Raw genomic sequence first — 14,612 nt, 5'->3', positions numbered from 1 at the left:
TCACAGGGTAACCTAAAAAGCCTCCAATTTTTAACCCTGTATTTTATACTTTCCTTCAATCTATTAGAATTGATATCCTCTGCAAGAGAACTGTATTTTCCAATCTCAATTCAAATTTCCTCTTTCTGACCAGAGAGAGCTTTAGAGAATATATCAATATATTCATTGGTGGAACAATGGCTACTCACCTTCCTCTCCTTCTCATTTCTGCACACTGGGAACGTACTATCTTTTATAATGTGAAATGGAAAGTCTCATGATTTTTCTAGGTGCATTTCTAACATAGGTATGTCTAGGAAACCGAGGGTTCAATAACGGAAAAATCTCTAGAGAAATGTATTTATGCAGCTGGAGTCTGCCTGCCATAGCCAAGCCCTTACCATTGCTCTCAAATTTATCAACAGTGAATGGTCAAGCCACTTTTCAAGACATTTTGGCATGCAAAATCTGAGGGTATGGTTTCAGGACTGCTTTAAGGTAAGGCAAACGCGGGGTGAAGGGAAAAGGGACTGTTCAATTGTCTCACTCATTCCCACACTACCTCTCTCCTGACCAGACCAAGGAAAGATCTGCATGAGAACTAATCCAAAGGAAACAGAAGAAATCTTTTCTGAGTTGGATCAGTCCCCTGATCTAGTTGACCACGCAACCACATCAATGCCACTACAAGCTCAAAAGAGCATGTGAGACCAGGAGAAAAGTAGCCTCATTCCATTGGGTGGCAGCTCACAATTAGGATAGCTTAAAATGACTTTAAACCTCAGTTCCAGGGACAAAGAGATGGATCCACACTAGCGGGGACATTACGGGCCCTTGCCTTTCCAACAGGCAACTCACCGAGACCCCTGGTGTCACGACACAGCAGTACTCATTGTGGAGGCCATGAGTCGGGAACCACTGCTCTCACAAGCAAAGATCACCTGAAAACAGAGGGGAAAGGAAGAGTTTCACCAGCAAGAATGCACCACATCGCCAAGCTGCCACCCTTCCCTCTGGCACGTCCAGCCACAGAAGAGGAATCAAAACTTGCTCTGAACTACTGACAAGTGGGAGCCTTTGCTCAAACTGCCAAGATTTGTCAGCACTGAAAAAGCCATAGTCAGATTAGAATAGTTTAAAGATGTCTGCTGCACATGAACGTACAGAGGGGAAATAGCTCAGACCTGCTTCAGCCCTCCCACATTTGAGCTAGCTGGATTCCCATGAGCTCATCTGTGCTCCGAGGAGCTGGCACAAAGCTCGTACAAGTAACCTCCCCTTCTCTTCACCCATCTCTCTTCAAAGGCTTACCTTCCCCTCACTTACAAGCCCAACTCTTCTGCCAAACCCCTGCCCTGCATATATACACCTTCAGACAGCCTGACTAGCTATAAGTAAAAACACCAAGCACCAGGTAAAGCCAGGCAGTTGCTCAGTCACATCTAGGGAAAAATCAGGCAGATTTCAGAAGAAGGAAAAAGCACTGTCTACTCTTCTGTCAGCTCCTACTTTATATCATTGTGCTGCACTACAGGAAGAAGTGAGTCCAATAAAAAACTTTCCCAAGTAAGGCATGCTGTAAGTTTGCCCAAGCTAGAGAGGCAGATATGACACTAGATCCCCCCTCGCGCTACAGTTATTTCCTATAAGGCCAAAATAGTTCACAGCCTAAGAACTGATCAGCCACCCTTTCAGTTAATGGAGATAACCCTGCATCAATTAACGTTCAATCACATGTTAAAACAAACATACATAAGAGCCTGAAAGTTCAGCAATACAAAGAAACTCAGACTCTGAGGCATGGCTCAATGGTAAATTTGAGGTCAGTGCAGAATGAAAGAGCAGCTATGTGCCAGCTTCTTCTACCTCACCCTCTTTGAACACTGGGGAGGCTGCAAGAACAGCATGAATCCAGGCAGCATTCAAACTGTCAGGGCCAAATACCATCTCTCAGTGCACTCTCAGCTATTTACACAGCATGGGCAGCACTGCAGTTAAAGTATGACTGCAAATTGAAATCACTACCAGAAGTTTTCTGTGCCATCTCAGCATATTCTGCTGACCAGATCTGTCCAACCCAAACACAAGAGCTGCTGCAAGGCTCAATTAGTTACGCATTGTGAAACCTTGCGCATATTCCCTTCCCTCCGACATTCTCCAACTATTATCTGCTGCAGCTTCACCTGAATAATGTAGCAATACTCTACCATGTAATCTACCCCACCAAAACCGAACTACAAAGCTAGTCCCAAACAATGGAGCTACATTCTCCACCCAGTCCAGCCAAATCAAACAATGAAATCATCGACGTGACAGACCATCCTTATCTAGCTAAGTCACACCTGCAGACAGAAGCCCAAGCAAACACCTATCGCAACAAGCCGCTTCATCCAGTAAAACCTACCACAGCAGCAGAATCATCCCTGAATCCAATTACCCAGTTAGATCGTCTCTTCTCTTTCCCCCACCCCACCCAGCAAAACAATACAGGCTAAACCCTGCCAGTGCCAGTAGGGACACACCTCTATCAAAGCAGCGGCAAGATCACCTTTTCCCTTGAAAGGGAAAACACTCGAACACCAGCCACGCATCAGGACGGGGAGAATCTATCACAGAAAACTGTCAGAGCTCTGTCGCTTGAAACATTCAAGTTCTGCTTGGCACAGCACTGGAGAAAGACGGCTTTACACAACTGGGCTGAAAGGAGGAGACAACCGATCAGACACAAACCACCTTCAAGGCTACACACGCACGTTATTGCAATGCAATCCCATGCCCCGATTTACCATCGTTGCTGCCCATCTGCACGCTCCCAGCCCATGGTTAGTGCAAGACTGCTTGCTCCTCAGTGGATTTAAGAGCAAAAGGGTGAGAGAGTACGTACACAAGCAGTGACCGCAGAGTGACTAACATGACACATATCCACATCGTAGCTTACCTTTTGGTAACTTATTCATGAACCATCCCTTTACTTCTATGAACTAGCCACCATACTACCATAGTGTAAACAAAAGTTTAAAAAAAAAAAAAATCCAAACCAGCTCTTTCCTCCTTTTTCCCTTTAAACTTCAGAGTGGTGCTTCTGTACCTTACAAGTGACAAGTGGCCAGATACTTGGAGATGTACAGTATTACGGCTGCTTCAGCAGCAAAGACTGCAGTTATCATTGATTCACTTCAGTCTTGTCTCCCTCTTTGAGGAGGAGAATGTGGAGAGATGAAATAAAGGCATACCAAGTAGATAAAAGTATCAACCTCGTGGCCTGACTGTGACAGGAAGCATTAAAGGCAAGAAACCTCTTTCTCTGTGTACAAGAGCGAGCACATTTCTTTTTTCCCCAGCCTTTCTGAGACTGTCAATCTGTGCTGGACTGAGGGTGGCAAGAGCCCAAAATCAGCATGGGAAAAGAAAAAAGGCTAGAGACCTGCTGCTACAGAAAACAAACGATGAGTCTGAACACAAGCTGAGCCAGCACCCTGAACTCTAGCTGCGGTAGGGGAGTGGGAGAGAAAGGAGAGAGAGCGCAGAGTAGCAGACTGCTCTGCGAAGAGCTGCGGCTTCAGGAGGGATCAGGAACGGCAGCATCGGCAGCAGGAGCTGTTCAAGTGACTGCTCACCCTGATAGACACCAGGAAAAAACGGGCTGCACGCGTATCCATCAGTGGATTCCCCGGGTGACCTGAGAGGTGGGGTAAGGCAGAGAATCAACCGACACGCTCTTTCAGCACAGTTTTTCTGGGATGGGCTCATCCTAGCCCTCCGACCCTCGTTCGGCCACGTAAGAGGGAGAACAGCTGCACTGGCAAGAGGTGACTCCACTACACCCGTAACCCGAGAGCCACCGCTGGCTTTCACCATGTGCCGCACTCCGCGGTTTTGCTAACATTTGCTTATTTCATACACTTGCAGCTGAACAACCCATGTTATTTTGTATAAGCTGTTGTTTAATGAAGTATTTGGTTGCACACCTCGTTGATAAGAGCGCAACCGTGAAACAAGGAGGAGGCAAGAAGCGTTATCCAATGCCTTTACTGAACTGTCTTAAGACCACACGAAAGTAAAAGCAAATAGATAAATTGACATGAATAATCTAACATCACACAAATCTCCCTAGGACATTAAAGGGTATGGGGAGACAGGACACTTTTTAATGCTTTGAACCAGCCCCACTCTCTAGATATGGCCATTACTGAGGGCTTTCAGTTACGCCTTTAAGCCTGCCACCCACTCTTGGCAAAAACTGTCCTCCTCACCCTTTCCCATGAACCCAATATAAAGTATGCTGTAGTAATACAATTAGTACTGGGCCCACCAGTAGCCGAATAGGTTTGCAGAAAACGTCACCTTGCCTTCAGCTGGCCAAGTGCATGCTGGAGCCAGGAAAGCAACTTCAGTCAGCCTAAGCCTGTGCGAGTCTAGCCCTTCCAGACATCATGAGCACTTGTGATGGCCCAGCTGAAAAATAACTCTAGAACAAATACAACTAATTTTCAGCAGATGGGCTTCCTGTTTCAGCCAGCCAGGTGGCCACACACTCACTGGTACTGGCACAAGCGAGGCAGCAGTGACTGACGGCATACATTTGGATAGGCTTAAGCCAGTTGTTCAAATATACCTACATCCTTCCCCTGCCCTGTTCCCCCTCCCTCTCTTCTTAAGCAAGGGCAGAAAATACAGTGGGTACCTGAAGAATAACTGGGGCTAGAGATACAGTGTCAATACACATACCATCTAAACACAAGACAACCCTTCTTGTCCAAGGAAGGAACCAGTAGATAGCCTGACTACCTACTGTGCTGACTCTCCCTGCAGCAGTGTTTGCAAACCTCATCCTCCGATCAAACTACGCCCTCATCAATTGTGCAAGAGCCTTTTAGCTGGCATGATCAGCTGCTCCTTCTGCCAGAAAGACAACAGCCACTTGCAACTAGTGGCACCTCATGCAGCACAGGGACCATATTCTGCTCAAAACCTGCTCCCGATTTGGGGAAACTAGCAAGTTCTGTCGTTTCCTGGTAAGCCATAAATGCCATTTGCTTATAAATCGATTTCTCAGCACCAATGGCTGATTTGTTAATACTGAGCTATCAGTTAACAACTTGCAGCCACGGCTAGACACCAGTTTCTAGATGGTCCTAACTTATCCTGGAACAGTATGGACTTTGCTATGTGTACGTCTTGGCAATAAAAAAAGATGCCACACACAAGGTTCTCACAATTTCCCAAAATCAGGAAGACAGAAGTCAGAGAAGTGACTGCTCATCCTAAGTCTGTGCAACATTATCTCTTTGCTTAAATTCTTGTACCAGAAGTGACTCCATCAAGAGAAGAATCCAGAACTTATGTCACTTAATTTTATTTTGCTACATCAATAGGGGGCCTACATAATCTTCACCAGGCTCATTACAACCTCCACAGTGCTGTAAGAGAACCAATCTTTCCTGAAGTCCATTCAAAACAGAGATGGTCACAGAGAGTCCAACCTTTTGCTCTCCATCCTTAAAAATTGCTTTTAGGATAGCCATGACAGAGCACAATGCAAACCCAAAGGCTCAGAGAAAGGAGTGTCCTGTGACATTTCCAGTGTTACCATCTCCTGCTCTCATTTCAGTGGTATCTGCACGGACTATCCTCTTCCTTCCTTCTTCCAATAAGCACAAGGATAACACACACTAGCCACGACGTAAAGGCTGTTCAAGTAGTTATTCACTCTGGGTATGTACAAAACCATTCTAAAATACCCCTTTTGCAATAGACACTGTACATCTTCAAGAGCATGTGGTCCACTAAACTTATAACTACCATTTCAAGATTTGTCAGTAGCACTTTTTGTCCAGAAGACTAAGTGTGTGGGGTTTTTGTTTGTTTGTTCTTTTGGTGCATCTAATCATAATTCAGTAGGTTAATAATACAGTGAGGAAGAATAACTCTCCTGAGGAAGAATAACTCTCCTAGACTGTTTCTGATTTTGCACAGTTTTCCACAATTCCTTCCATACAGCAACGGAGGAGACAGACGCAGAGACTGGTGAGCAGATTCAAGGTGTATACACACATTTGAAGCTCCATTCAGTTTTCCAGCTGGTGCTCTGGTATAAAACCATGAACTCCTCAGTCTGCCTCAGACTGGAGCGTGGTCTTTTGGTAAACTCTCGACATAGTTCCAGAAATCCATTTTGGAAAAAGACAAAGCCTAAGATACAACTATCGGTGTCTGTACAAGAAGGCTATGAGCATCTGCTGCTAACACCATTTCAGCCTCACCAGCATTAGCAACATTTGCAGCTATAGGTCAGCCAGGCTGCTCTTAGGGCGTGACGCCGTCACATAACCCTTAATACATGTGACGTCACGCTAACATCAGTTCAGCCTCAGTGTATTTCAGTGCAGTTGCCAATATCAGTTCGGCTCCACCTATGTTAGCAATGTTGGGAGCAGTCTATGTACATTACCACTGGAGTTTTGAGCACTTCACGTGTAGCACCACTTACCTTAGCAGCGGCCTGTCTTGTTGTAGAGTCCCTACTATTGTTAACGCTGATAAAGATCAAATGCTTTTAGCAATAAGGGATTTTTCAAAAAATGTTTTATCAGTATTTCCCTAATATAAGAAAGGCTTCTATGGCTTACTACACCATGTTAGCAGTTTCACACCTAGCATCAGTCAACACTACATGCAGAAGCCCAGTGGGCAATACTGGAGTTTCCACGCACTGCCTTCATAGTGTCGCCTTCTATCAAAATTTGATCCGCTTCTCAGGAAGCGGGTAACATGTCTGGAGCTAGAGGAGATCTCTTTTCCCTTACTTCTCCGGGTTTATTTTTCAGAAAGTTTAAATAGAAGCATCAGCATGGACAACAGGTAAAAGACACCTGCAAAAACCATGTCAGCAGCGCATTCTTCAGAAACTAACCCACGGAGGAGAAAAAAAAAAAAAAGATGGAAAAAACAATGGATAGGAAGACAGGACTAAAGAGATACCAGTTTGTCCTTCAATATATAGTAACTCCACAACGTTCAAGCAGAAGGCTTGGGAGAAATAAGCTACCTATCAGTTCAGCACGGAAAGACGCAAGTACTTTTTCTATTTATTTCTGTATCCCTTCTCTACGTTTCCAGAACAAAAGATACGAAGCAGTCCTCAGGCATAACACCTCAGGCTGCAATCCTGTCAGTTTTCATAAGCTAAATGGGGCTGCGATGGGTCAGTATAGGACAGACCTCCTCCAAGGAAAATCTAGCGCCACAGCCAGTAGTAATTCCCCAGGATGCTGTAAGGGGACATTACACACGATGCCTTTCAGAATTGCTGGGGGCGACCCACACAGATACTTGGTCTCTCTCTCTCTCTCTTATCCCACATGAGCAGTTTTTCAAGGCTCCCCTAAACATCACTACCTTCCAGCACTGCCTGCTACACCAGTTTTCATTCAGTACTGTCACCACCAGACGTCCCTCCGCTCTTCTCCCTTGCACCCTCCGCTCTTCTCCCTTACACGAGCCCTCCTGCAGTTCTATAACAACACATACTCGCACTGGGGGAAGTCAGCAGGGCAAAGCAGGCATTCCCACGGGGGCAAAGCTGAAGAATTACTACATTTTATGTGGCTTACAATAGTTCTCCTAGTGGGTAAGGTGTGTGTCAAGGGGTACGTGTTCCTGACAAGTTGAACTTCTCACTCCTTTGCTTTTAGGCCCACGTTAGGCATGTTGTAGGTATCACAACCTTATGTGACACAAAGTGCTTCTGCATACTGGTTTCCCAGTTGTTAAATGTAGGATTTTCAACAGAGCAATGACTCTACTAACGAGTAAGGAACTTCAAAGAACTCTAGCAAGCAAACAGTGCACGTGCACAGTACTCTGAGATGCTACATGATTATATCAAAGCTGCTGGGATGAAAAACTGATGTTTTATAAATAACACAAGGTCACCGAAAAGATCTCAAAGCACTGCATGTAAAAATTTTATTTTTACAAGAAATTAAGCAATTCTATAATGAGGTCTATTATCGAATCTGCTCCTATGGTAAGCTCTTATAAAAGTATGAAGTATATGCAATTCCAATTGCTGCAAAATCCTCCCTCATTCAACACAAGATGCACACATTTAGTATTTTTCTAGTTAGCCACTCATGTACAGCAAAGCCTAAACTACTTCAAAGTATTTACTGCACTGTGTAAACACAGCGCTATTTTCGAAGACTCATAACTGTCAAATCAAAGCTAGCTTTCACGAAAGCGTTCAGAAGCATTTCTCCTGGATGGTGGCTATTTGCCTGACAGTTTCAACTTTCTATCCCCAGTCACAAGAAGGTTAATTTTTTTTTTTTTTTTAAGAGACAGGAGAAAGCATTTTCTTGCTAATAAGCTGTCAAGCCACTTGGGCCTTACGTTCTTTACTTCCTTCTCATCCATACATATAAAATGTCATGGAAAATTTCAGTTCTACTGGTGAAAGTTCTGCAAAGAGCTCCTCTGTTCATCACATTGCCTAAACTCTTCACTGCAAAAGCTCTAACTGTAGAAGCTGCGGCTGCTTCACTTTGACAGATTACAGCTTTGCTTTATATTACACTGCAAATATATTTCTAATCAATCCTCAAACAAAACCAGTTTGGTACATCGATAAAACATTACCATTTCACAGGCAGAGGAAGAGTTATATCAAGACCCTTAAGTCAGTTTAGCAACATGCTCAACTCCCCACCATCTGAGAAAGAGCCTAATGCTTGACCTTTACACAGTGCTTTTCACAGTGAAACACCAAAACAGGGTTTTCCTCAGGTTTTGCATAATTCCACATACTCTGCAAAGGTGGCAAAGATGGCTTCATGCAGCATACACAAGCAGGCACATAGATTTAAAGCAGTTTGTGGAGCATAAGTAACATAGCCTAGTCGATAAAACACAAGCATATTAAGAGTCAGGTTCTGTTCTCAGCACTACCACCAGACCCAGCCTAACCTGGTTAGAAAGAGCCCTTGGGCCTCCTCCAGGCTACTGATGAGGTACAACAGATATCAGCATCCTTTGTTCAGCAGGCACAAAGGACGACAACAGGCACATGAAGACCATCCAGGTGAAAAGACGGGACAATAATTCAAAGCTCCCTTGCTCTGCTACTACGCAGACAGCCCCACCAGAAAGTTAAGTAGCAAGAACACAGCGAGAGCCCTTTCCTACGAGGCCGAGCACTCGTGAAAACGAGACAACCAGTTCTGAGTAATTATAAAGGCTAAGAGCACACAGCAGGTAGCTGTTTGGCTACCCATGCCTGAATGGCACCTGCTCTGAAGCGAATACAGAATAAGGCAAGCTCTCCCTCCGTTCTATACGCAGCTAAATTATTGTATGTGTCACACGCTATCTTCCCATACATCGTCACTCAGGAGCACTTAAAATCAGTACTGTTTTCAAGACTACAGCACCCAATTTTCAGTGAACTCTCAGAGGACATTGCTTCACAACCTTTCAGCCCCACTATGTTGCAAGAATTATATCACTGGTAAAAGTGTACTTTCCATTTCCCTTCCTTCGTAAGCATTCCACTGATTCTGCCTGAGCTTTACAAACAAACAGACAAATAAAAACCACACCTCATTGTTCCGCTTTCCATCTTCATTCCTTATTCCACAAGCTCCTCCTCAGAGGCCAGACAAGGAAGAGCTTACCTCTGCTATTAAGTTTGTCTGAAAGAAAGGGAACTCTGAGCACATTTAGCTGCCCTAAAGAGATAACACTCACTCTTCAGGTACAGTAATCTGCAAATTTTTAACAGTCTTCAAAATACGTTCAGTGAGTGTTGTCAAAACAGATCAAAAGCCGCGCTGAGATCTGACTCTGCTGAAGGGCAGGTAGGAACAACCCATAGACAAATGTAAAAACTCAGGTAGCAGCAGTTCACTTTTCACCGTGGCCACAGTTTAATATCTCAAAATAGACTTCAGGATGGGTCACCAGGATCAGACCAGAAGCCCATGCAGTTTAATAGTGCATCTCAAACACTAGTCTCAGTCAAGTTTTTGGAGAAATGTGTGAGAACCCTCAGTAAGCCCAGGCAAAACAAGCTATTCCCCCCCCCCCCCGCCCCTTTCCCCAATATAGAAGCACATCTGTTACGGCAGAACAAAATAAAGTTTTTGACCACAGGCTTAATATCTCTTCCAAAATTTCTACTGTCACTGATTATCATAATTGAATATTCTTCATATTCCTACAGACATCTGATCCTTTTTAACTCCTGTTGCATTCTTGCTCCTGATGATTCTCACAGCATGAGTTTCACTGCTTAATTGCAACCATACTAAATATTCTATCATCAATTTATACTATATGTTCCATATCATCAGACAGTCTTGAAGCAGCAGAAACCTCTCCATAGCTAAACTTACACACTCCTCTCTTTGCCCTTTTTAAAGCTGCTTAAAAAGGGTTTCTCTTTTCATACATTGCATATATGTTCAGAGATCAGAAGCATTTTTGGCAAAAAGAATGAGGTAAATTGAAGGAATGTTCTCAAGCTAGGGAAGCTGTAACAAATAGGTGTAAATAACATTTAGCAAGTTTAGCAGACTCTTAGGGGTGTAGGTAGATGAGCATTTCTTTTGGCAGCAACACCAGCTTAAAAAACTGCTGCTACCAATATTGACTTCCACCTCTGCACCACACTGTCTGATGTGCTGGTACAACTGTTTGCACGACCAAACAGCGAACTAGTTTGGCAAACCGATCCAGGCTAAATACAACCATTTTTTGCCAGGCTACTTACAACCTGGATCAGTTCCTTGATCCATTTCAGCATACAGCTGCTCAAGCAGCAGTGCTAGCACAAATGAAGGGCTGGTGTAGAATCAAAAAGGGTATGCGCTGAGGACTTCTTAAAAGCCAACTCCAACACCAGAAAAAACCCTCACAGACTAGCCTATGAACAGAGGAAGGCTTGGCATATCCATAAAAATATGGTCGCAAAATACAATCCCACTTTTTCAAAAAGTGTGAATAATGCTCATTTTAAGGATCACATCAGAACAGCTAATTTGGATTCAGCAAACATTGGAACATCACCTTATGTTTTGTTGTTATCAAGTTAACTAGTGTTTTTAGGACTCTGCGTGGTCTTAAATGCAACTCTTAAGTGGAAAAAAAAAAAAAAAGGAACTTGAGAAATTTCTGATGTTCTTAAAGATTAGCTGGAAGCCCTAATTATGAACAAGTAAGGACCCTGTTCTGTTCTTGTACAGTCCCTAGCACAACGGAGGTCCAGCTCAATAAAACTTTTAAAACGGACAAAAACTGAAAGACAAGTAAAAGTATAGGGGGAAGCTATTTTAAATATGATAAGAACAGCAGTATTCAGACAAAAATTCAGCGATCAAATCTCCTTCCATTCACAACTTGCTCTGAAAGCCTGGGTTAACACCTTCATTTTGCTAGCGGGAACACTCCAGGGGGACTCCAGCAGAGCTTGTAAGCAGGAAATCCAAGCCCATAGCAAATCTTGCTAGGTTAAAGGACTTTGTATCTATGTAAACAGACCACAGACCTTACTGAGGCACAGAGATTTCTGTGAAGTCCAAGGCCATGCAAACCAGATACAGGGATTTTAAGAAGGCTGTCTTCATTGCTCTTAAGAAATTCTGGTAAACTTCTAGAAAGGGAAAGAGATCAAACCATGCTAGGTAACAGAGATGACATCTAGGATGTGAATTAGTGTGAATATTCACTTGAGTGCAAATTGCTCCATAGGCTAAAAATAAAAGGTTTTTTTTCCCCACTGACTTTATAAAAGACCAGCAAAATTCCTAAGCCATACACAGTTTGCAATGCAATAGAATTGACATGGCATGTCAGGCACTCAAGAGGGAAGAAATCTAGAAAGAAATGGAAAGTCAACATATTACAGAGTTGAAAGTCTGTGAATAGCTAAGAAATATGGATCAAAGCTATTCCATTCCTATCCACCTCAAACATATAAACTATGCACAAAAGTAGTTGCATATGAGTATTTTAGCACTGTGGCTTATAGTTGCCTCAACTTCTATATTTGGATACTTAGTGACAAATGTAGTCTCTTCAGCTGTGAACTCACCCTAACTGAAAGCAATCCAAGCGCATGAGCTTTAAAGATGAAATGGGCTGGGGGGGGAGGGGGGGATAGCCCATACCCTTTGTTTTCATAATATACAGAAGAGGTCTACAAAGTTTCTGGTTGTATGAATAGAAAGCTATTTATTTCCTTTCACATTAAAATTCAGGTCTTGCCTAGCTCCAAAGACTGTGTTGAATGATGAACAAATTAAGAGATCACAAGAGCTGGAAGTGAGAGAGACCCCCCCCCCCCAATAAAATGCAAGAAACCCCAATACACAGATGCCTACCCCACAAAAAGATGGTAACAATGGTATTGTCATATTCTAGCAACCTCCCTCACACCACAGCAGACCACAGCAGTTTCTGCCAGAACCTCTTTACTGCGTCTATGAACTAAATAATTTATAGGGGGAAAATTATGCTGGTAAGTCCACAACAGAACTTTTACCAAACATTGCCAAAAACAAGTACATAGATGCCCATACAAAATACATCCCAGAAGAACGTCTAATGCTAACCTGACCAAAGATGAGCAGCTGAATGGGAGGGGGACTTAGACAAAAACTTGTTTAGGTTTTTTTTTTTGGTTGGTTTTGTTCACACTTATTTAACGTCAATGATTGATTAACATTTTGGATAAAGGAGGTCTTTGTTAGTGATTCAGCATCTCCACCCCTTCAATTAAGGTGTTAAGAGTTCACAACAGTGCAATCAGACCCAAGATATTCAGTCCCCTTCCCATTAAAAAAAAAAAAAAAAAAAAACTAGGAAAATTTTGAATCTCAAAACTGACATCGTTTCTAACTCCAACTTAAAAAGAAAGCTGCCTTTCTTTTGTTGTTTGAGGAGGGGCCAGCATGAGAGACAGAGAGAGAATACGAGCCCTTGAGCCATTTTTATGCTCTGAGGAAGAAAAAGGGACACATTCATTACAAATAATCTCTTTGGAGATCACTTTAAAAAAAAGAAAAATACAGAGCCATCATGCCCAACTTGTCCAAAATGACTATAATATCTCATCATACCAACTCCTATGATTTCCAGTAAAAAGCAGATCAGTCTACTATGGGATGCGGATACATGTGCACTTCTGCTAGTACAGCTCTGCTGCAAGTGTAGGATAAGCACAGAACAACTATGTTAGCCCTTACTCAGCTTCACAAGTTCAACATCTGTAACACCCTACTGTATGCAGCTATCAGGCATTACAGCCTGAAAATAAAGCAGGATGGAGATAAACAAAAAGAAGACAGAAATAAAGCCATTTAAGAAGGTTAATTATTTCATTCCATACATATTTTTTATTTGAATTCATGTTGTGCATTGCCTACCTTTCCAACACTTGCTTTTGTAATACTTTGAGCAATCACTGACCCAATATTATTTTTCAAATAAAATATGCACCTCTTCTCTGCTTTTAAAGCGTGATGCATTCGAGGATGCTTCACAGTATCGTACAATGTCTGTATGGGCTTTTCACAGAGCAACACTAATTAAATACTTTCGAGGAAAATAAAAATGTTACTGGAACTTACCCTCGGTTCCCCCCCAAAACAGCAACATACAGAGCTGTCTCCTCCCCCTTCCTCTAACCCTTTTTTGACAGTGGACTGAGTAGCCGCCAAAGCAAGGCTTAATGAGGCAAACTTGACTTGGCACAACCTTCTTTTCCTCTCCCTGTCCCAAAGTCAGTGAGGTTAACAAATGCCCAAACTAAGCAGAAGCTGTTATTTTTCAAGGTAAGGGCTGCAAGATTTGATGCTCTTCTTCCACAAAGTAAGGCTTCTTGGCTATTTCTAGACCAGTCCTGGACTCCAAGTCAGGCTTGGCCTCTGCAGAATAAAAGTGTCTTCTCTTTCACATTAGCGGACTTTGAATTTTTCCACAATCAATTATCTATCATCATTTATTATTTCATACTTTTTCTCTTCGCCCCACACCAATTTCCTGAGTGATTTTTGTTTACTATTAAACCACTAACCATCATCTAATCATCCCACCCTAATATTTTATGCCCAAATAATAACCCACAATTGATTGTCACATCCTTTCCTATCTTCACCAATAACTCCAAAATCTGATTCCTTCCATCAGTGTCCTCCTGGTTTGTTTTCCCTCAAAAAAGTAACATTCACCTTCCATATACCAAATACTCAGTCCTCTGAGACCTTTTTACTCCTGTCATCCTATCACCTACATAGCGGTCTCAGGGACAGACAGTTGGAAAATGCAGAGATACAATATGCTCTTCAATCCTAGAAGTGTAGCCTTGCCTCCTGCATATATCCAGCTGTCCGATCATTTCCCTAAACATTTGGGATCTCCAGCTCTCTCACCCCACTGACAGCCTCCTATTAACCCCTTTGCAGTAGGCCAGGGCACAGACTTCCCATAACACATAGGTGTTCAGTATGTATCTCTTCTCTACCTAGCAGAAACACTTCCAAATAAAACCATTTCCCCCACGCACTACCCTTGCCTTGCCAGATATTTCTCTTCCCCATGAGCTCTATGTACAAGATCCCCTCCCATACTCCTAC

The 14,612-nt window shown here is 43.0% G+C and overlaps 1 protein-coding gene across 1 annotated transcript in view; it reads right to left on the bottom strand.

Moving 5' to 3' along the window:
• The window catches only part of BCL9 (BCL9 transcription coactivator), a 59,834-nt gene that overhangs the window by 14,611 nt on the left and 30,611 nt on the right, over positions 1-14,612 (bottom strand). Inside the window, 1 exon segment of the mRNA XM_068910264.1 lies at positions 838-920. The gene's annotated coding sequence lies outside the window, so the exon portion shown is untranslated.

Source organism: Struthio camelus, chromosome 1, assembly GCF_040807025.1.
Source record: "Struthio camelus isolate bStrCam1 chromosome 1, bStrCam1.hap1, whole genome shotgun sequence".
Taxonomy (NCBI): Eukaryota; Metazoa; Chordata; class Aves; order Struthioniformes; family Struthionidae; genus Struthio; species Struthio camelus.
Note: the sequence above shows the minus strand (reverse complement) of the source record. Positions and strands in the feature narration are given on the sequence as shown.